The sequence below is a fragment of the Pseudophryne corroboree genome, chromosome 2, assembly GCF_028390025.1.
Source record: "Pseudophryne corroboree isolate aPseCor3 chromosome 2, aPseCor3.hap2, whole genome shotgun sequence".
Lineage (NCBI taxonomy): Eukaryota > Metazoa > Chordata > Amphibia > Anura > Myobatrachidae > Pseudophryne > Pseudophryne corroboree.
This window is the reverse complement of record NC_086445.1, coordinates 65,153,140-65,177,279: the sequence shown is the minus strand read 5'-3', so window position 1 is coordinate 65,177,279 and position 24,140 is coordinate 65,153,140. Positions and strand designations below refer to the sequence as shown.

Here is a 24,140-nt window from a genome sequence, read left to right as displayed (position 1 = left end):
GTACTAACAGTAATATATTGGTATAGATAGTAAGCTCTTTGGGACACTTCTATTATGCATTCTGCGCTATTATTTCATATATATAAAATTGAGAATACTGCAGACATTGCATTCTTATATTTTGTTATTGTAATTATGTATTGAACATAATAATATTGTTATATTTGGAAATATACTTGGTTAACAATCTTGCAAGTAAACATTTGATGTATAGAATATGGTTTTAGATACAATAAATGTATTGTTTTCTATGCTAGAGAGCTGTGGTCCGGTAGGACACACTGGGCCATGTAGTCCTTCCACAGCTGCCTCTATGGACTGGCAGAGCATGCTGGAACATGTAGTCCTTCTACATATGGACCTGTTGGCTGGCAGGTAATGCTGGGTCATGTAGTACTTCTGTAGGTGCCTCTGCGGACTTGCCGGGCATATAGTCACTCCACCATTGCGGCTGTTGGCTGGCAGGTAATGCTGGGTCATGTAGTACTTCTGTAGGTGCCTCTGCGGACTTGCCGGGCATATAGTCACTCCACCATTGCGGCTGTTGGCTGGCAGGTAATGCTGGGTCATGTAGTACTTCTGTAGGTGCCTCTGCGGACTTGTAGGGTATATAGTCCATCCACAGCTGCAGCTGTGGATTAGCAGGGCATGTAGTCACTCTTGAGCTGTAGCCTGCAGGGCATGCTGGGACATGCAGTCCCTCTGCAGCTGGCACTGTGAGCTGTAGGACATTTTTTAGGTTGAAAGCAATTATACTCTAAAACTGGAGATTCTCCATTTAGCTAGGATCTTTATTTCCTGACATTGCTAATTATATTTCAGGGCATTGCATTTTCAAAAGAAAAATGATCACAAACTTTATCCTCTTTTGAGCTCGGTTCCTCATTAGAATCTCTGCCTTAATGGTTGAGTTCTGCCTCAGGTAATAGTAGTGTGCTAATTGGAAGGTTATAGAGAGATTGCAGGTAATGGCTACACTATTGAGAGGTCTTTACTGTCTCATGTTCAATCATTACCTCTGCGCTAAGGACATTCCTGTGACTTATTTCCACGCAGGAAGATTTGTCACATCACCTAAAGGATCTTTTACCTCACGATTATGACTCCTGAACTACAAATCCTAGCATGCCGTACTGATACAGCAATGCAAAGCCTTAATTATGCCACAAACGTTCATTTTAAGTGCTAATACGAAAATCCACCCTAAATGGCTGTAAATATATTTCTGTAATTGGAATTGCTAGAAAGTGATCTAAAAGTGAAAGTGTATTTTGTTTTTTGTTTGTTTTTTTAATAAACACCACAAATAAGTATTTTGTGTTTCTTGCTTCGCCATTAATCTATCCTTCCAAAACAGCAAAACTCAGGATGTTACAGTTTACATGGTACAGGTGTAATATGGTAGCCCAACAAGGTATAAATAATAAAAATACCATTTATGGAGCATTTTTATCTCTGAAAAGCCATAAATGATTTATCAATACAGTGATGCCGGGAGAGTGATTCTGATAAGAGGTTGCCCGGGCAATTACTCCAACACTAGTGTTTTCCTTCTGCTGCTTGCGATTGGTGGATACTAGCACTCTGTTTCGGGTCCTGTCTGAGGTCTCACGCATGCGCAAACCTAGTAGGAGAGGTGGAGCATGCAGGACGACGGTTCCGGTATGAATGGTCGACCATGTTATGGTCGACAGTCATTAGGTCGACCACTATTGGTCGACATTGACATGGACACATGGTCGACATATGAAAATGGTCGACACATGAAAGGTCGACATGTGAAAAGGTCGACATGAGTTTTTTTACCTTTTTTTGTGTCGTTTTTTTGCGTAAAGTGACTGGGAACCCCAATTAGTGCACCGCTTCGCTCGCCATGCTTCGGGCATGGTGCCTTCGCTCCGCTACCGCTTCGCTCGGCACACTTTACCGTTCCAATCGTAGTCCATGTGGATCGTAAAGTATGGAAAAGTTCCCCAAAAGAAAAAAAAGTTAAAAAACTCATGTCGACCTTTTCATGCGTCGACATTTCATGTGTCGACTATTTTCATGTGTCGACCATGTGTCCATGTCGACCATGTCAATGTCGACCAATAGTGATCGACCTAATGACTGTCGACCATAACATGGTCGACCATGTGAACGGATACCCAGGACGACAGGGGGAGATCTCAACCCCAGTCCTCACGTGCTCCCAACAGGTCATGTTTTTTGGATTTCTTTCATCATGTACAGGTGAGTTATTCTATCCCACCTGTTTCCATGGACAGAAATCCTCAAAATATGACATGGGTACTTGAATACTGGACTTAACTGCCACTTTTATAGAGGACTATGGAGATGGTGGAGTTTCCTTGGTTAATGCAGGAGGTATCACAGACTCAGCACAGCCACCTACAACTTTTAGCCCTTGGGCTTCCGCAGCCTCCATAATATCAGGGAAAGCCTTCCACAAATTACTACAGCTATGCCTTTTCGAGCTCCTGGCTCTTGGTACAATGGTGGTCATTCCGAGGTGTTCGCTCACTAGCAGTTTTTAGCAGCCGTGCAAACGCTATGCCGCCGCCCACTGGGAGTGTATTTTAGTTTAGCAGAAGTGCGAACGAAAAGGATCGTAGAGCGGCTACAAAGTTTTTTTGTGCAGTTTTAGAGTAGCTCAATACCTACTCAGATCTTGCGATCACTTCAGACTGTTCAGTTCCTGTTTTGGCGTCACAAACACGCCCTGCGTTCGCCCAGCCACGCCTGCGTTTTTCCTGGCACGCCTGCGTTTTTCCAAACACTCCCTGAAAATGGTCAGTTGACACCCAGAAACGCCCCCTTCATGTCAATCACACTGCGGCAACCAGTGCGACTGAAATGCTTCGCTAGACCTTGTGTGAAACTACATCGTTCGTAATAGTACGTCGCGTGTGCGCATTGCGCTGCATACGCATGTGAAGAAGTTCCTTTTTTTGCCTCATCGCTGCACAGCGAACGAATGCAGCTGGCAATCAACTCGGAATGACCACCAGAGTCTTCATCCGAGCTCTTTCAGAGGTTCATAGAGGCCTGAGGAAATACAAATCAAGATCCCCCCAGCCCCTCTTTAAAAAAAAAATGCATTTCAAATATATTTCTCTGACGTCCTAGTGGATGCTGGGAACTCCGTAAGGACCATGGGGAATAGACGGGCTCCGCAGGAGACTGGGCACTCTAAAAGAAAGATTAGGTACTATATCTGGTGTGCACTGGCTCCTCCCTCTATGCCCCTCCTCCAGACCTCAGTTAGAATCTGTGCCCGGCCAGAGCTGGATGCACCCTAGGGGCTCTCCTGAGCTTGCTAGAAAAGAAAGTATTTGTTAGGTTTTTTATTTTCAGTGAGATCTGCTGGCAACAGACTCACTGCTACGTGGGACTGAGGGGAGAGAAGCGAACCTACCTGCTTGCAGCTAGCTTGTGCTTCTTAGGCTACTGGACACCATTAGCTCCAGAGGGTTCGAACACAGGGCCTGACCTCGATCGTCCGTTCCCGGAGCCGCGCCGCCGTCCCCCTTGCAGAGCCAGAAGACAGAAGAAACGACGAAAACGGCGGCTGAAGACTCCTGTCTTCATTAAGGTAGCGCACAGCACTGCAGCTGTGCGCCATTGCTCCCACAGCACACCACACACTCCGGTCACTGTAGGGTGCAGGGCGCTGGGGGGGGGGGCGCCCTGGGCAGCAATAATATTACCTTTTGGCATAAAATACACATAATACAGTCAGTTAACTGTATATGTGTAAAAAACCCTGCCATTAAGTTACAGAAAACGCGGGACAGAAGCCCGCCACTGAGGGGGCGGAGCCTTCTTCCTCAGCACACCAGCGCCATTTTCCCTTCACAGCTCCGCTGGAAGCACGCTCCCCAGGCTCTCCCCTGCAGTATCCAGGTACAAGACGGGTTAAAAAGAGAGGGGGGGGCATATAAATTTAGGCGCAAATCGATACAAACAAGCAGCTATTGGGAAAATCACTTATTAGCAGTGTAAATCCCTGTGTTATATAGCGCTGTGGTATGTGCTGGCATACTCTCTCTCTGTCTCCCCAAAGAACTTTGTGGGGTCCTGTCCTCAGTCTGAGCATTCCCTGTGTGTCTGCGGTGTGTCGGTACGGCTCTGTCGACATGTTTGATGAGGAGGGTTACGTGGAGGCGGAGCAGGGGCAGATACATGTGGTGTTGCCCCCGATGGGGCCGACACCTGATTGGATGGATATGTGGAAGGTCTTAACCGACAGTGTCAACTCCTTACATAAAAGGTTAGATGACGCAGCAGCCTTGGGACAGCCGGGGTCTCAGCCCGCGCCTGCCCAGGCGACTCAGAAGCCGTCAGGGGCTCATAAACGCCCGCTAGCTCTGATGGTAGACACAGATGTCGACACGGAGTCTGACTCCAGTGTAGATGAGGATGAGACAAATGTACAGTCTACAAAAGCCATCCGATGCGTGATTACTGCAATGAAAGATGTATTGCACATTTCTGATATTAACCCGGTTACCACCAAAAGGGGTATTATGTTTGGGGAGAAAAAGCAGCCAGTGACTTTTCCCCCATCTGATGAATTAAATGATTTGTGTGAAGAAGCGTGAAGTTCCCCTGATAAGAAACTAGTGATTTCTAAGAGGTTACTGATGGCGTAACCTTTCCCGCCAACGGATAGGTTACGTTGGGATACATCCCCTAGGGTGGACAAGGCGCTAACACACTTATCTAAAAGAGTGGCACTGCCGTCTCAGGATACGGCCGCCCTAAAGGATCCTGCGGATAGAAAGCAGGAAGCTATCCTGAAGTCTGTGTATACACACTCTGGTACTCTACTAAGACCTGCTATTGCTTCAGCCTGGATGTGTAGTGCTGCAGCAGCATGGACTGATACCCTGTCAGACAACATTGATTCCCTCGACAAGGATACTATTTTGCTAACCATCGAACATATAAAAGACGTCGTCTTTTATATGCGGGATGCACAGAGGGACATTTGCCTGCTGGCATCTAGAATTAATGCAATGTCCATTTCTGCCAGGGGAGTATTATGGACTCCGCAGTGGACAGGTGATGCTGATTCTAAAAAACACATGGAGGTTTTGCCTTATAAGGGGGAGGAATTATTTGGGGACGGTCTCTCGGACCTCGTATCCACAGCAACTGCTGGGAAGTCGACTTTTTTACCTCGGGTTCCCTCACAGCCTAAGAAAGCACCGTATTATCAAATGCAGTCCTTTCGGCCTCAGAAAGGCAAGCGGGTCAGAGGAGCATCCTTTCTGGCCAGAGGCAAGGGTAGAGGAAAGAAGCTGCACCAGGCAACCAGTTCTCAGGAACAAAAATCCTCCCCTGCTTCCACTAAGTCCACCGCATGACGTTGGGGCTCCACAGGCGGAGCCAGGTGCGGTGGGGGCGCGTCTCCGAAACTTCAGCAACCAGTGGGTTCGCTCACAAGTGGATCTCTGGGCTGTACAAATTGTATCTCAGGGATACAAGCTGGAGTTCGAGGCGACTCCCCCTCGCCGTTACCTCAAATCAGCCTTGCCAGCTGCTCCCAGGGAAAGGGAGGTAGTACTGGCGGCAATTCACAAGCTGTACCTCCAGCAGGTGATAATCAAGGTCCCCCTCCTTCAACAGAGCAGGGGTTACTATTCCACAATGTTTGTGGTACCGAAACCGGACGGTTCGGTGAGACCCATCCTGAATTTAAAATCCTTGAACACTTATATAAAGAAGTTCAAGTTCAAAATGGAATCGCTCAGGGCGGTTATTGCAAGCCTGGAAGAGGGGGATTTTATGGTGTCGCTGGACATCAAGGATGCTTACTTGCATGTCCCCATTTACCCACCTCACCAGGAATACCTCAGGTTTGTGGTACAAGACTGTCATTACCAATTCCAGACGTTGCCGTTTGGTCTCTCCACGGCACCGAGAATATTTACCAAGGTAATGGCCGAAATGATGATACTCCTTCGAAAGAAGGGAGTTATAATTATCCCGTACTTGGACGATCTCCTCATAAAGGCGAGGTCCAGAGAGCAGTTGTTGGTCAGCGTAGCACTCTCTCGGGAAGTGTTGCAACAGCACGGCTAGATTCTGAATATCCCAAAGTCGCAGCTGATTCCTGCGACGCGTCTGCTTTTCCTGGGCATGATTCTGGACACAGAACAGAAGAAGGTGTTTCTCCCGGTGGAGAAGGCCCAAGAATTGTCATCTCTGGTCAGGGACCTCCTGAAACCAAAACAGGTGTCGGTGCATCACTGCACGCGAGTCCTGGGAAAGATGGTGGCTTCTTATGAAGCAATTCCCTTCGGCAGGTTCCATGCAAGGATCTTTCAGTGGGATCTGTTGGACAAATGGTCCGGATCGCATCTTCAGATGCATCGGTTGATCACCCTGTCCCCAAGGGCCAGGGTGTCTCTGTTGTGGTGGCTGCAGAGTGCTCATCTTCTCGAGGGCCGCAGGTTCGGCATACAGGACTGGGTCCTGGTGACCACGGATGCAAGCCTCTGAGGATGGGGGGCAGTCACTCAGGGAAGAAACTACCAAGGACAGTGGTCAAGTCTGGAGACTTCACTACACATAAATATACTGGAACTAAGGGCCATTTACAACGCCCTGAGTCAAGCAGAGCCCCTGCTTCAAAACCACCCAGTTCTGATTCAGTCAGACAACATCACGGCGGTCGCCCATGTAAACCGCCAGGGCGGCACGAAAAGCAGGATGGCAATGGCAGAAGCCACAAGGATTCTTCGATGGGCGGAGAATCACGTGCTAGCACTGTCAGCAGTGTTCATTCCGGGAGTGGACAACTGGGAAGCAGACTTCCTCAGCAGGCACGACCTCCACCCGGGAGAGTGGGGACTTCATCAAGAAGTCTTCACACAGATTGTAAATCGCTGGGAACTGCCACGGGTGGACATGATGGCGTCCCGCCTCAACAAAAAGCTAAAAAAATATTGCGCCAGTTCAAGGGACCCTCAGGCGATAGCTGTGGACGGACTAGTGACACCGTGGGTGTACCAGTCGGTTTATGTGTTCCCTCCTCTTCCTCTCATACCCAAGGTACTGTGGATAGTAAGAAAGAGAGGAGTAAGAACTATACTCATCGTTCCGGATTGGCCAAGAAGAACTTGGTACCCAGAACTACAAGAAATGATCTCAGAGAACCCATGGCCTCTGCCTCTCAGACAGGACCTGTTACAACAGGGGCCCTGTCTGTTCCAAGACTTACCGCGGCTGCGTTTGACGGCATGGCGGTTGAACGCCGGATCCTAACGGAAAAGGGCATTCCAGATGAAGTGATTCCTACGCTGAAAAAAGCTAGGAAGGATGTGACAGTAAAGCATTATCACCGCATATGGCGGAAATATGTCACTTGGTGTGAGGCCAGGAAGGCCCCAACAGAGGAATTCCAGCTGGGTCGATTTCTGCACTTCCTACACTCAGGGGTGTCTATGGGCCTAAAATTGGGGTCCATAAAGGTCCAGATTTCGGCCCTATCTATTTTCTTTCAAAAAGAACTGGCTTCACTGCCTGAAGTTCAGACGTTTGTTAAGGGAGTGCTGCATATTCAGCCCCCTTTTGTGCCTCCAGTGGCACCTTGGGATCTTAACGTTGTGTTGGATTTCCTGAAATCACACTGGTTTGAGCCACTTAAGACCGTGGAACTAAAGTATCTCACGTGGAAGGTGGTCATGCTGTTGGCCTTAGCTTCGGCTAGGCGTGTGTCAGAATTGGCGGCTTTGTCATGTAAAAGCCCATATCTGATCTTCCATATGGACAGGGCAGAATTGAGGACTCGTCCCCAATATCTCCCAAAGGTGGTATCAGCGTTTCATCTGAACCAACCTATTGTGGTGCCTGCGGCTACTCGGGACTTGGAGGATTCCAAGTTGCTGGACGTAGTCCGAGCTTTGAAAATTTATGTTTCCAGGACGGCTGGAGTCAGGAAAACTGACTCGCTATTTATCCTGCATGCACCCAACAAGCTGGGTGCTCCTGCTTCAAAGCAAACTTTTGCTCGCTGGATCTGTTGCACGATTCAGCTGGCACATTCTGCGGCTGGACTGCCGCATCCTAAATCAGTAAAAGCCCATTCCACAAGGAAGGTGGGCTCTTCTTGGGCGGCTACCCGAGGGGTCTCGGCTTTACAGTTTTGCCGAGCTGCTACTTGGTCAGGTTCAAACACATTTGCTAAATTCTACAAGTTTGATACCCTGGCCGAGGAGGACCTTGATTTTGCTCATTCGGTGCTGCAGAGTCATCTGCACTCTCCCGCCCGTTTGGGAGCTTTGGTATAATCCCCATGGTCCTTACGGAGTTCCCAGCATCCACTAGGACGTCAGAGAAAATAAGAATTTACTCACCGGTAATTCTATTTCTCGTAGTCCGTAGTGGATGCTGGGCGCCCGTCCCAAGTGCGGACTCTCTGCAATACATGTATATAGTTGTTGCTTCACTAAAGGGTTATTGTTATGAGCCATCTGTTGAGTGAGGCTCAGTTGTTGTTCATACTGTTAACTGGGTAAGCTTATCACAAGTTGTACAGTGTGATTGGTGTGGCTGGTATGAGTCTTACCCTGGATTCCAAATCCTTTCCTTGTTGTGTCAGCTCTTCCGGGCACAGTTTCCCTAACTGAGGTCTGGAGGAGGGGCATAGAGGGAGGAGCCAGTGCACACCAGATAGTACTTAATCTTTCTTTTAGAGTGCCCAGTCTCCTGCGGAGCCCGTCTATTCCCCATGGTCCTTACGGAGTCCCCAGCATCCACTACGGACTACGAGAAATAGAATTACCGGTGAGTAAATTCTTATTTTTAAATTAATTTTAATGCTTAACTTTATTTCCATTTTCAAAATTAATTCTGTACACATATACTGATGTACTGGATTATTGGAGATTTCAGATTAGAAGCGCTTATTTATCTTAGGCCAGAGCATTGGCGTTTCTCTAATGGGTGCACACGGGCCCCTGGGTCCAGAGGGGGCCCACACCGCACACATTGCACCCATTTAAATACTCCCCTTACTGGAGTCCAGCGGCGGGCGCAGTGTTCGCGGCAGAAATCGGCGCCAAAGTGGCCGCCACATATGCGCGGTAGCTAAATTGGTCTCCGGATCATGGCGGGCATCATGTTTCCGGAGACCTGCGCATGCGCAGTTGACTCCGGCACAATGCCGGAGTCTACAGCGCCGTTCAGAGGAGGGGGCCCACCCGGAGGTGCACACGGGCCCCCTCCTCTGTAGAAATGGCCCTGGGCCAGAGGTTCCCAAACGCACTCCTCAAGGCATCCCAACAGTCCAGGATTTAGGTATATCCGTGGCTCAGCACAGATGGTTAAATCAAATTGACTGAGGTGCTACTTACATCACCTGTGGCCAAGCATGGATACATTTAAAACCTGGACCGTTGGGGTGCCTTGAGGACCACGCTTGGGAACCTCTGGTTTAGGCACTTAGGCACAAATTTTGAGGCCCCCTGCCAGTTAGAGACCCAGGGAAATTTCCCTTCTAGCCCCCCCCCCCCCCCCCCCCCCACAGTAGGGCCTGCCTTCAGCACAGTGAAACCCAGAAATGCAGTCGCTCGTTGTCATGACGTTGCCATGTAGATGAGCAATTCCTTCACTTTGCCAGGGATATTCGGTCTCTTAGATATAAGGGCTGCTGGGAACTGTAGTTTATTTTTCCCGGCGCCCCTGGGAAGTGCCATCCTGGCCAATGGGTAGATACGCCCCTGCCCACAGGCTATTACATATAGCCCTATATCAGAGGTTCTCAAACTCGGTCCTCGGGAGCCCACACAGTGCATGTTTTGCAGGTAACCCAGCAGGTGCACAGGTGTATTAATTACTCACTGACACATTTTAAAAGGTCCACAGGTGGAGCTAATTATTTCACTTGCGATTCTGTGAGGAGACCTGCAAAACATGCACTGTGTGGGCCCCCGAGGACCGAGTTTGAGAACCTCTGCCCTATATCTTAACAGGCTACATGGCCAAAATCATGAGGACACTCCTTCCAAATAGTGTCTTTGGCCATTCCAGCCACACCTATTGCTCCAGGTGCATGAATCCAAGCACCCAGCCAATGTATCTCAACAGCCATATATTAGCCTCAGACTGGTTCATACTGAGGAGCTCGGTGCCCGGCCATCAGATGCCGCCTCTACAGCAAGTCAGTTTGAACTGGAAGGCTGTTGTGTGGCAAATTTTGATTTGCGACTTTTTGCAGTGATTGATATGCGTTCTCTTTTGCTGCCATTTATTTGCGTATGACCTAATCCAAGTAATCCTATGCAGTCTTGTAATACTATCCTGCATGTAGCCGCAACCATACATAGCATACAACTGTTCCGCTGTATATCCCGCTCCATCTCTGCTGCCTATTGGTGTTACTGTGAGTATGGCTGTACGTAGGGTGGCCAATCCCGGGTATCGGGATTAAAAAATGGTCAATCCCAGGATTCGCGGGACACCCAGGATTGGCCGCTTTTCAATGTGTCCTACCCCCCAACCCCCCCATCCCCCTGGGCCCAGCGCAAATAACTCACCTAATCTGGACGGGAGGGAGGGTGGGCCACTTGCTACGAGGTCCAGCGGCAGTGAGGTCTGGCGGCTGGGCAGGCAGCTGGCTGCACAGTGTGACCTCTGACTTCATGTCACGCTGCGCACTGCGCCCAGCCGGAGCGAGAGGGAGGTGAGCAGGGGGAGCCTCCTGAGGAGGCTCAATGCTGCCCAGCATTGAAAAAACAAAGTGAGCTTCCAATCCCGAAATCCCCAGGATTGGAAGCTCCAATCCCGGGATTGAATCCCGACCAATTTTAGGGTGGAATCCCGGTATCCTGCCGATCCGGGGATTGGCCACCCTACTGTACAGTCTGTGCCCTGCAATAAGCCGAAGCTCCTGTATAAGTCTCTCCGCCTGGGGTGCCTCAAATACTTCTTTCCTCCGGTGTCTACTATTTTATTTATCGTCTATATACATCACAAAATTGTACACACATATGAACAAATCCAATATACTGTATTTGCTCATTTTCCATTACATCCCATAGAGTTACACAGAAAAGAGTGGGGACTATCTTCCGTAATAGGGGCCTGGTTCATAGCTGTAAGTGACGCTGATATTTAAGGCGTTGAGTGATTATCAGCCAATGTGTGTGCTTTAGCGATGCCGCAACGCAGTGAGTATTTATTTGCAAAGTAGTTGACAGTCGCAAACTGTTTGGGAGAGGTAACGGGGGCCGTGTTGCGAGCATTTTAGGGCATGTCTCAGCCTACCTCTGCGATCCCATATGCAGAAAGCTGCGCCATGCATCCCGCCAAATGTAGTAATGTGCGAATTTACACTGCGATAATGGTAATAAAAGCGCAAGTCTCCCATACACTACAGGTCTATTGGTGTGCAGCTGTGGTGCAAAAAAAAGACACACAAATGTGAAAGTCCGATACTCGCTGTCTGTGACGTGGTGTCTAAGCCGCACCATGCATCTTGCGCCATATGGTGAATGAGGACACATCTGTATGTCATTTGAATCACTGAGTTTCCAGAACTTGCAAATCTTAGCCCGAAATAATACGCCATGTCATGTTATATGTTCCCTATAACATCGCCCTAATTAGAATGAGTCCTATTCCCCTTTGACACCTACTGGCAGTTTCACAATCCAACCCCAGACAAAAAATAAATAAAAATAAAAGTAAAATTTGCTTGTATGAGGGGGTATCAAAGATTATTGAGAGATAAGGTGCCAACCAATTAGCTCCTAACTGCCATGTTACAGGCTGTTTGAAAAATGACAGGAGCTGATTGGTTGGTACTTTGTCTCTCTCCAACCTTTGATACATCCCCCCACCTTCAGGATAGCTGAGGGGAATCACTATGTCAGATCAGTTCTTGAAATGTATTTAATATGCTCAGGCTCATGCCAGCTGGACAGGTGCGGTTTTATCAAGTTGTGTACAAAATGTTCATCAGATATAATTGGTCTGGTCAGGCATGAGGTAACATGCACCGCGCTGGTTACAGGCAGAATTTACCTCATGTGTGAGCATCGGATAGATACATTCCTCAGTAAGCCGGGGAGGGTGCTGTTATTTCATTATAGTGCTCGGAATTTGCTGCATTCGTCTTACGCTCGAATGACTGGAACCACAGGATTGACAAGCTGGGGCCTTATTAGATCACCGCTCTACTTGGTTAGTGTATTAGGTGCCCGGAATGCATCCTCAGCACAATAACATTCCATCCACTCATGCTTTTAATCCTTCTGCTTGGCCATTCAGTGATAGAATAATCTGAATTTAAAAGTCCAAGTGGGTTTTCACCTCCAAATGACCTTCATGTGTTACCTTGCTCACGCTCTCCTGAAACCGTTTCTAATATCAGTTACAGAGGGAAAAGGGGCCCTAATTTGCACACCTTAATTAGGTAGTGAGGTGCTACTCTGCTTGAGACTTAGTAAAGTGTACAGAGGGAAAAGGTAGCAGGTGCACAATCTCACTAGCTCAACCTGTAGTAACCAGAGGCACTTAGCATATTCCTGGCCAGGGCTATGATTTTAAATAGTCCAACACTATAGCCATTACATTTGGAATGAGCACACTGAGGTAAGACTCTTACATTTTGTTTACTATGGCATTCCATAATGGGGGGAATTCTCTGGGGTGCGGGGCTCCCTGTGCCTGCTGTGGCTGGGTACCCCTGGGGCATCGCAATTTAACACTATTTCATCACTCCATGGCCCTTATAGTTTGTTTTATATATATGTAACACCTTCACATAATTTTCTTTTAATCCTCACATTATTCACACATGCAGCAACAGCTGCTCCTACCTCTTTAACCCTATATTTTATCACTCCTGCGATGTCCTGGGGTTGTCTGGCTGGGTGGCTCTGGGGTGTCCTGCCCCCCGGACCTGAACCCCTATAGTTAGTGTTAGGGACTTACCCAATGAGAGGCTACCTTGATGCGGTGGGTAAGCTCATAGCCCTGGCCAGGAATATGCTAAGTGCCTCTGGTTACTACAGGTTGAGCTAATGAGATTGTGCACCTGCTACCTTTTCCCTCTGTACAACCGTTTCTAATATCCCTGATAGCCAGGGTTGGACTGGCCCAAAGGGGTACAGGGAGGAAACCCCTGGTGGGCCCCACTTCCTGAGGGCCCACTTCCTTACATTATACTGCACAGGACTATGGTGTATATTCTGCAGTGCATTCCTTTTACGAATCTGGTACTTTACTATGCATGCACTAGCAGTTTTACTGGGTGGTCTTCAGTATGCCGCCGGCCGGGATCCACGACCCCCCTGGAGAGAGAAAAGATAGCGCCACCGTGCCCGCAGCGTGGCGAGCGAGCCTGCAAAGGGGTCATTAGCGCTCGCCCTGCTATCGTTATGCCGGCGGTCGGGATCCTGGTGCCGGTATGCTGGCCACCGGGATCCCGGCCGCCGGCCACTCATACTACATCCATTTTACTATAATATATATATATGTATTTAACAATGGTCCCAGACAATGCACTCCCTAAAGGTTAGGCCCTCTGGAGACACCCCTAAGCATGGGCCCGTACCACTATTCCTCCGGTGGGCCCTTCATACCCCAGTCCACCACTGCCAATAGCTGCTTCAATTCCAACAGGGATTCCTCTCCGTGTGCCCTCATTAATGCTGGCACCGGCCGACTACCGGACATGCTCCTGCTTTTTGAAGATACAGGCTGTTATTGGAGCCCATCTCCTGGCAAGAACAAAGACTCCAGCATACCGCCAGCTTCCTGATGAAATGGGTGGGATGATGATGCGGTTCTCTGCAAATTGCATCATGGCGGCCCTGCCCCCTCTGCGTTGTGATAGAGGGAAGATAATGAAAGTCGCCAAGTATGAAGTTATGGAGATCCTAAATAAACCTCTGTCGCTGTTACCATTAGACAAGCATTTATTAATTATGCAAATAGAGTTAATGGGGATGCGGTTATGTGACCAGCGGTCAGGAGACCACCGGTCACCACTATTCCCACTCGTGGGTGTCCACGACACCGACAGAGTGGGAATAGGATCTGTGGCGAGTGAAGAGAGCCACCGAGCCCACTGCGTGGTGAGCCCACTTCATTGCGCTCGTCCCCCGGCCGGCGGCCATCTAAAAGCCAGGATCCTGCTGTCGGTATGGTGACTGGTGGTCTCCCATCCGCCGGTCACATGAACCCAACCCGAGTTAATGTATGAGATGTCTGTCTGTGTCCGTCACCCTTTCTGTATCATTACAGTGCGTCATTGTGACGCTCAGCATGTCTCTTGTAATGTGTATAAATACCAAGCAACCCCAAACATCATTAAATATTCTAAATACTCAATTTTATGTGGAATGGATTGGGGGTGTCACCAAGGCAGGGACGTGCAGTCAGGGGAGGCAGAGGTGGCAGTGCCTCCCCTATGATTAATTATTAAAATAATACAAAGAAGATCCTTATGACACATATTCTGTGTCATAGGTATCTTTATTTTATTCTAATAATTTTAATTTATTAAATTAGTTTGGGAGGCACTGATAGCAGTGCCTCCTGTAGATAATGGGAACGGGGATAGAGCGAAGGGCGGGGCCAAGCATTGGGCTGTAAAAGCCCATTAAAAATATGCTGAAAGCGGCACTTCTACAAGTGCCTCGTTGACAGTTGCCCATGTCAGTGAGGCAGCTGTGATTGGATAGCGGATCCAGTGCTGGATCCACTGTCCAATCACCCATACACGGTGCGGTGGGCGTTAAGTGGCGGAGGGACCCAGCGGTGGCTGGCGTTGGAGCTGTCCTGAAGCCAGTGAAGCGGTGACCCTGAAGGCGATGGCAGTGGGGTGCCCAGAGTGCGTGCGGCGACGGAGGCCAGCGCTCTTCCCGCTCTTTCCTCCGCCCTCCCAGCCAGCAGCAGCGCCTGCATTGTCCCGGACACGCAGGTGAGAGAGGAGGGGCCGCTGGGCTGAGTATTGCATTGATTATATATATATATATATATATATATATATATATATATATATATATATATATAATCAGTGCTTATGACCTCGACACACGTCACTGCACCAAGGGTGCATATACCACAGATCTACAGTATGTGATATGATTATTTCTGCATTCCTCAGATACATACTGTATATACCCAGCGCATAGATTCCGTCTTAAGGTGTAACTGCTGTATAACAGCTGCGGGTTTCCAGACATGTATTTCTTACTAATCTCCCCTCAATTCAGCATGCTAACACTTGTCTAGAGTCAACAGCAGCTGAGACACTTCTGAGGGAGCCTTTTACTGAGTATAAAGACACATCCCATCAAATGCAGGACACTGGCCCTCATTCCGAGTTGATCGCTCGCAAGGCGATTTTAGCAGAGTTACACACGCTAAGCCGCCGCCTACTGGGAGTGAATCTTAGCCTCTTAAAAGTGCGACCGATGTATTCGCAATATTGCGATTACAAACTACTTAGCAGTTTTTGAGTAGCTTCAGACTTACTCTGCCTGTGCGATCAGTTCAGTGCTTTTCGTTCCTGGTTGACGTCACAAACACACCCAGCGTTCGCCCAGGCACTCCCACCGTTTCTCCGGCCACTCCTGCGTTTTTTCCGGAAACGGTAGCGTTTTCAGCCACACGCCCCTAAAACGCCGTGTTTCCGCCCAGTAACACCCATTTCCTGTCAATCACAATGCGATCGTCGGAGCGAAGAAAAAGCCGTGAGTAAACTTACTTTCTTCATAGTAAAGTTACTTGGCGCAGTCGCAGTGCGAACATTGCGCATGCGCACTAAGCGGATTCTCACTGCGATGCGATGAAAAACACCGAGCGAACAACTCGGAATGAGGGCCACTGATTAGTGATGACAGAGAGACGGGCAGAAAGAGGGAGAGAGAGCCAGGATCAGAGAGACAGAGACACATAGCGCTTGAAATCCCCTAGACCAGTGGTTCCCAAACTTTTTTGGATCACGGCACACTAGAGCATCAGAATTTCTCTCACGGCACCCCTAGGCCAAAAGATTCTTATTGAGAAATTTAAAAATATGAAATTAAGTAAATTGTTTTTATATGTCATCCTTAGGGTCAGTTGTGTGGTGAGAGACAGGATTTGCTTCTGTTTGTCTACATATTTTATGACTGGCAGCCACCAGCACTGGTTTTGCCTATTACATTGACCATAAATAATTTGAATTGGTCCTAGACCACCAACCCAGGGCACCCCTATAAGTGTTCCGAGGCACCCCAGGGTGCCACGGCACACAGTTTGGGAACCACTGCCCTAGACAGCTCAGGAAACCAACAGAAAGGAATATAGGGCCTCACTCAGATGTACGAGTTACACCTCTGATTCAGGGCCATAAGGTGTGTACACACGGTGAGATTTTTGCTTGCGATTTTGGCTATCTAGTCAAAATTGCAAGGAAAGTTAGTGCAGATTACAAGGTAAAATTCACCTTGTGATCCCGATGCGATACCGATGCGCGGCCCCGCAAGGTCGTTATCGCAAGCCTAGATAGACTGTGCAGGCAAGTCAATTTTGACTATCTAGTATAATAGTATAGTCAAGATTGACACTTAGCCAAAATCGCACAAAGCCAGTATCGCAAGCAGTCATCTACTGTAGGCTTGCGATACCGACCACAGTCCCTATCGCATAGTGAAAATCAGGCATAGCCCAAATCTCACCGTGTGGACACAGCTTAATTCAGATTTGATCTCAGCGGCAAATCCATGTGCACTGCAGGGGAGGCAGATATAACATGTGCAGAGAGAGTTAGATTTGGGTGGGGTGTGTTCAAACTGAAATGTAAATTGCAGTGTAAAAATAAATTAATATACTAGAACGATAATGCCTGATTTTAGCCCAATTCAGGCATTTGGGATGGTATATTGGGTAAAAACGGGGATTTTCGTTGTGCTTTATACCCGATCCGAGTTCCCATGAGCATCGCATCGGATCACCCTAGATCTGACATATCACGAGTGCTGCACTCGTGATATGCCGGATCCCGCAGGAATGGCTGGGATCATATAAGATACATTGTATGCAAAAGGACCACATACGATGTATCTTACACTATCCTGCCGCCCGGGAGGCTGCTGGGAGGTTGAAGGGAAATCTAGACAACATGACGGACCGTCATGTCGTATAAGTGTATGGGGCCCTTTACTCTCTCTGCACATGTTATAACTGCCCCCCCGCAGTGCACATAGTTTTTCCTATTAGCTAACAAATTTGCTGCTGCGATCAGATCTGAATTATCCCCTCAGGCTCACCACTTTAACCCACAGATGAACCTTTGATGCTGTGTGTAATGCCAGGTACACACCTGAATCATTTCACTTACGATCCAACCAATTTTATTAATTTCCGAGATATGAAATTACCTTGAAAATGTCCGATTACGAATGTACACGCTAGTGATTTGTCGTTCCGTTCCGAACCATTATCCTTCCTAAAGCTCGTCACCAAGGTGAAGTTTTTAAATTAACTGTGGGAAGAAATGTTGGACTGATGATCAGAAATTCATACACTCTACAATACGATATCGGCTCATCGTTTTGACAAATGTCGTGCATCAGGTGAGATCCAATCATCCAATCTGACTGCTCATTGAACAGTACTGGGTCCCGGGTGCTGAGTACACACTCTGAGATTTGAGCCAAGTTACCAAAACCAGCTGATCAGCCCGATTTATGCACAGCACTGTAGGTCTGATTCAGAGATCTATGTAGACAGGAGGCTTCACGTACTCCTCCGATGTTTGTGGACCCCATCTGCGCACATGAAGAACAAGTCCTGCGTCGCATGTCAACTTCTAGCCACAGCATGATTGCTATGCTGCGACATTTGGGGGGCGGAGTGGTGAGGGGGACTGCATTATGTAGATGGGGCTTGGCCATACTTGCCTACCTTGCCCTCTCCATGAGGGAGAAAATGCTCTGTTCCTGGACTTTCCTGGTAATGTATGATTGCCATCACCTGTGGTGAGCTGGGTAATTGATAAGAAAGGTGTTTCACCACAGGTGATGGCAATCATACATTACCAGGAAAGTCCAGGAACAGAGCATTTTCTCCCTCATGGAGAGGGTCAGGTAGGCAAGTATGGGCTTGGCTAGGCTCAGCTTCTTTGCACGCAGATTTCCTGGCCACGGCAGAGGAGTTTAAGCAGCCAGTCTGAGTGAATCGAGGTTTACTCAGATGGCCGAGAGCTGCGACCATTGCAGCTGATGGTTCAGTGTTACATGCAGGAGGGGGTCAGTCTCCTACAGATGCCTCCTGCTGTACTCGGATACTTGAGCACGGCGGGATGGGTGGGGGGGGGGGGGGGGGGGGGCGGGAGTGTTGGCAGGCCCCCTGTCACGCAGTGCTTTGCTTAGCAGAGCAGCAGTGAATGGCAGCTGTGCACATCTATTCACTGGAGAGAGGGACTTGGGGCATATGCAGCAGCTCCCAGAGTTCTGCACTTGTCCCCACACAGAAGGCAGGAAATCATTAAATGGCTCCAGATTTCATCTGCATGTGACATTACCCAATAGAAGCCTATGGGCTTCTCTTCACATTTTCCCCCGATAGGGATGCAATCACATTCCTCCCGGTGCGCGCCTCTCAATGCGCATGTGCAGAAACCCGCATGGTCTTCTCCTTCTTAAGGAAAAATGCAGCAGAGGATGTCATGGACTATGCAGTGTCTGGATACAGCATCTCCTGTACGTCTCTGTACCTATGCACCCTTGTTCCTGGTGAGACCCTGATTGGCTGATGCTCACAGGCATCATTAATGACAACCAACCTGACTTCTGAGGCCATGCAGCGGTGTTACTACCTCCACTGATAAACAGCAAGCCATGAATACCAGCTTCACATGCATGTAGTATGCCATTAACATGGTTACATGGTAAGTGTTCTGCTGCCTACTATTGCTATCAATTACACACATAGGTGATGTAACTTATGTGTTTGAGACTTAGCGGGAAATGTATAAAATCTTCCAAAAGGGCCCTACACACTAGCCGACATGACTGCACGATATGAACGATCTCGTTCCTTAATGAACGAGATACCGTTCATATCGTGCAGTGTGGAGGCTCCAGCGATGAATGATGCGTGGCCCCGCGCTCGTTCATCGCTGGTCCCCCGTCGGCTGTACATGCAGGCCAATATGGACGATCTCCACCCGTCACTGCCCCGGGGGGGCAGTGACGGGTGGAGTGAAGTTCCTTCACTCCCCCCGTCACCCGGCTCCATAGCATTGCAGGCAAATATGGACGACCTCGTCCATATTGGCCTGCATGCACAGCCGACGGGGCACCAGCGATGAACGAGCGCGGGGCCACGCATCGTTCATCACTGGTGCCTATACACTGAAAGATATGAACGTTATCTCGTTCATTAATGAACGAGATCGTTCATATCTTTCAGTAAAATCACCCAGTGTGTAGGGCCCATAACAGTGCAGGTATTAGTGATATCCAGGCTTCAGCACAGGAGACTTAATTAGTACCTCAGTTATTTTGCGTTAACCATCTGTGCTGCAGCCTGGATATCACTAAAACCTGCACTGTTGGTGTGCCTTAAAGAAGGTGGCTGGGAATGCCTGGATTAGAAGGTTTAAAAAAGTCAAACCCCCACAATTGCTTTTAGTTCACTCGATTGCAATTTCGCTTAAAAAATATAGGCCCTCATTCTGAGTTGATCGCAGCAGCAAGAAAGTTAGCAACTGGGCAAAACCATGTGCACTGCAGGGGAGGCAGATATAACATGTGCAGAAAGAGTTAGATTTGGGTGGGTTATTTTGTTTCTGTGCAGGGTAAATACTGGCTGCTTTATTTTTACACTGCAATTTAGATTGCAGATTGAACACACCCCACCCAAATCTAACTCTCTCTGCACATGTTATATCTACCCCTCCTGCAGTGCTCATGGTTTTGCCCAATTGCTAACTTTCTTGCTGCTGCGATCAACTCAGAATGAGGGCCATAGTAGGTTTGATTATACCATCTAGGGCAGAGCTGGCCAAACCAGTCCTCAAGATCTACCAACAGTTCACATTTTCCAGAACACCTAGCTGGTGCCCAGGTGTAGTCATTACTAATTAAGATGTGCTGCATTCATTCCTAACTGACAATTCTACAGATCTCCAGGAGGGCTGGAAAACATGAACTGTTGGTAGATCTCGAGGACCGGTTTGGCCAGCCCTGATCTAGGGCATAGGTTCTCAAACTCGGTCCTCAGGACCCCACACGGTGCATGTTTTGCAGGTCTCCTCACAGAATCACAAGTGGCATAATTAGCTCCACCTGTGGACCTTTTAAAATGTGTCAGTGAGTAATTAATACACCTGTGCACCTGCTGGATTACCTGCAAAACATGCACTGTGTGGGGTCCTGAGGACCGAGTTTGAGAATCACTGATCTAGGGCACAGATTCTCAAACTCGGTCCTCAGGACCCCACACAGTGCATGTTTTGCAGGTCTCCTCACAGAATCACAAGTGACATAATTAGCTCCACCTGTGGACCTTTTTAAATGCGAGGGGACGCGGTGTGCTAATTTGGGATCCCGGTCACTTTACGAAGAAAACGACAAAAAAAAAAAACTCATGTCGACCTTTAGACCTGTCGACCTAGCACATGTCGACCTAGAAACCCTGTCGACCTTCCATCTAGTGACTGTCAACCAATAGTGGTCGACCTAAACATTGTCGACCTAGGCACTGTCGATAAAACGAACCACACCCGTAATGAATATGTGTCCAGAATAAAAGGGATGAGGTGGTAACCTTAATACCATCTCATACCTCCCAACATGACCCTTTCCAGGAGGGACAGAATGTTCTGCTCCTGGACTTCCCTCTTATGTATGATTGCCCTCACCTGTGGTGAAACACCTTTCTTATCCATTAGCCTGTTCAACACAGGTGATGGCAATCATAAATTAAGAGAAAAGTCCAGAAGCAGAGCATTGTGTCCCTCCTAGAGAGGGTCATGTTGGGAGGTATGCCATCTGTGCACAAGCAAGAATATCCCTAAAACCTGGATTGTTGGGGTACCTTGAGAACCACATTTGGGAACCACTGCCCTATGGGTAGATTATCAATTGCCCTGTCAGGAGGGATAAGCAACGTTATAAGGCAGAGGTTCCCAAATGCAATCCTCAATGTACCCTAACAGTACAGGTTTTAAGGATATCCATGACTGATCACACATAGTTAAATCAAACTGATTGAGGTACTAATTAAGTCACCTGTATCCAAGCTTGGTTATCCATAATACCTGGACGGCATTTGGAAACCTATAAGGAATTATTTCTGTGGGCACTGAATACACAAATGGCATATAATTATGTTAACTCAGAGCTGGGCTGTGAAAAGACTCTGTAGTGAAGGGGTTAATACAACTAGTACAGCTGATTGCAATCTTATGCTTGCATACCCTCCAACATGACCCGCCCCACTAGGTACAAAATGCTCTGTTTCTGGACTTCCCTCTTAATTTATTATTGCCATCACCTGTGAAGAAACAGCTTTCTTATCATTTAACTAGTTCAACACAGGTGATGGAAATCATAAATTAAGAGGGAAGTCCAGAAACAGAGCATTTTGTACCTAGTGGGGCGGGTCATGTTGGAGGGTCTGTGCTTGGTACACCCTGGCCATCTAATATCATTTCATACTTGCCTACCTGACCCTCTCCATGAGGGAGAAAATGTTCTGTTCCTGGACTTTCCTGGTAATGTATGATTGCCATCACCAGGAACAGAGCATTTTCTCCCTCGTGGAGAGGGTCAGGTCGGCAAGTATGTATCATTTAATCCAGGCCTGGCCAACCTGTGGCTCTCCAGCTGTTGTAAAACTACAAGTCCCATCATGTCTTGCCACAGTTTTGCTCCTAGGATATGCTGAAACTGTGGCAGGGCATGCTGGGATTTGTTGTTTCACAACATCTGGAGAGCCGCAGGTTGGCCAGGCCTGATCTAATCCGTTGAATGGCCTATATATCCATGGTCCATCGGCCAGTGTGTAACACATACTTGCCTACCTGACCCTCTCCATGAGGGAGAAAATGCTCTGTTCCTGGACTTTCCTGGTAATGTATGATTGCCATCACCTGTGGTGAGCTAGTTAATTGATAAGAAAGGTGTTTCACCACAGGTGATGGCAATGATGCATTACCAGGAAAGTCCAGGAACAGAGCATTTTCTCCCATGGAGAGGGTCAGGTAGGCAAGCATGGTGTACCAGCGATATGTCTGTGAGTGCTGTTATTCCCAGACATATCACGTCGGCCCAGCAACACAGCCAATGGCCAATAAATCTACAAATATATCGGCACATCGTGCTGTGTGTACCGGCAGCCAACTGCCTGCCTGTACACTTGCTTTGAGCCAGCGCTGATTGACGGCGCAACTGGGCTGGCGTATGTAAATTCCCACCCAGTTCGTGATGCACTACACACTGTCGGATCCGGCTATAGATATATCTGAAGATCCATTGATCTGAAGATATATCTCAGTGTATACCCACCTTAAGTCAGTAGCGGATCTTGCTACGGGCACGCAGGATTTTTGCCCGGGGCGCCACCTTCCAGAGGGCGCCACTGCCGTGGCAAGATCCACTACTGGTGCCCCCCGGTGCTCGGTAGATGCTGTGCTGTGCGGTGCGCGATGAAGTCGTCACGCACCGCACTGCATTGTTGGAGCAGCACATAGACTCTAGGGGTCATAATTGACATCTAGTGTCTATGTGGTGCTATGGGAGAGACGTCATGTCTCTCCCATAGATCAGAGGAGCGGTGCCGGCAGCCGGAGACAGAGGGCAGCAGCGGTCGGGAAGCAGGAGCGGGGATTGTAAGTATTACACAACTCTACAGGGGGCACAGTACTGGGGCACGGCGCAAGTAGGGGGCACAACTCTATAGGAGGCACAGTACTGGGGGCACGGCGCATCTAGGGGGCACAACTTTACTGGGGGCACAAATCTACAGGGGGCATAACTGACCACGCCCATTATCCGTTAAGCCATGCCCCTTTTGCCCGGGGCACCACAAAGTCTAGATCCAGCCCTGCCTTAACTAATATGCTTTGTACAGTAGGTTAAAATAGGATTTTTACTTACCTACCAGTTTCTAGACTGAGTCTGGTAGGAGGGGCATAGAGGGAGGAGTCAGCCCACACTCTCAAACTCTTAAAGTGCCAATGGCTCCTAGTGGACCCGTCTATACCCTATGGTACTAATGTGGACCCCAGCATCCTCTAGGGACTACGAGAAAAGGATTTGCCGGTAGGTAATTAAAATCCTATTTTCTCTTACGTCCTAGAGGATGCTGGGGTCCACATTAGTACCATGGGGATGTACCAAAGCTCCCAGAGCGGGAGGGAGAGCGTGGAGGTTCCTGCAGAACTGATTGACCAAACATCAGATCCTCAGAGGCCAAAGTATCGAACTTGCAGAACTTTGCAAACGTGTTCGACCCGACCAAGTAGCCACTCGGCAAAGCTGTAAAGCCGCGACACCCCGGGCAGCCGCCCACGAAGAATCCACCTTACGAGTAGAGTGGGCCTTAACAGACTTATAGGCCCTACACACTGGCCGATTTTTTTGAAAGATACGAACGATCTCGTTCATAAATGAACGAGAACTCGTTCATATCTTTCAGTGTGGAGGCTCCAGCGATGAACGATGCGCGTCCCCGCGCTCGTTCATCCCTGGTCCCCCGTCGGCTGTACATGCAGGCCAATATGGACGATCTCGTCCATATTTGCCTGCACTTCAATGCAGCCGGGAGACGGGAGGAGTGAAGAAACTTCACTCCCCCCGTCACTGCCCCCCCCCCCCCCCCTCCGCCGCCGGGTCGCTCGTCGGTCGTATCTGCCGTCGGGCAGCTCGGCGGCGGGTTGGCCAGTGTGTAGGGCCCTTTAGAAGCAGGACACCCAAGTTTCTTGGGATCATACAGGACAAACAGATAGTCCGATTTTCTGTGACGAGCAGTCCTCTTCAACTAGATTTTCAGAGCCCTTACAACATCCAAGGACTTTGATGAATCTGAGGAGTCAGTAGCAACTTCGGAAGAAACTGCGGACGTGTCCGGAGCTCAGCTCTATCTTCATGGAAGATCAAGTATGGGCCTTTACATGACAAAGC

General features: G+C 48.6%; 1 protein-coding gene across 1 annotated transcript in view; it reads right to left on the bottom strand.

Moving 5' to 3' along the window:
* The window catches only part of NOX4 (NADPH oxidase 4), a 502,226-nt gene that overhangs the window by 457,676 nt on the left and 20,410 nt on the right, over window positions 1-24,140 (bottom strand). The window lies entirely within an intron of this gene.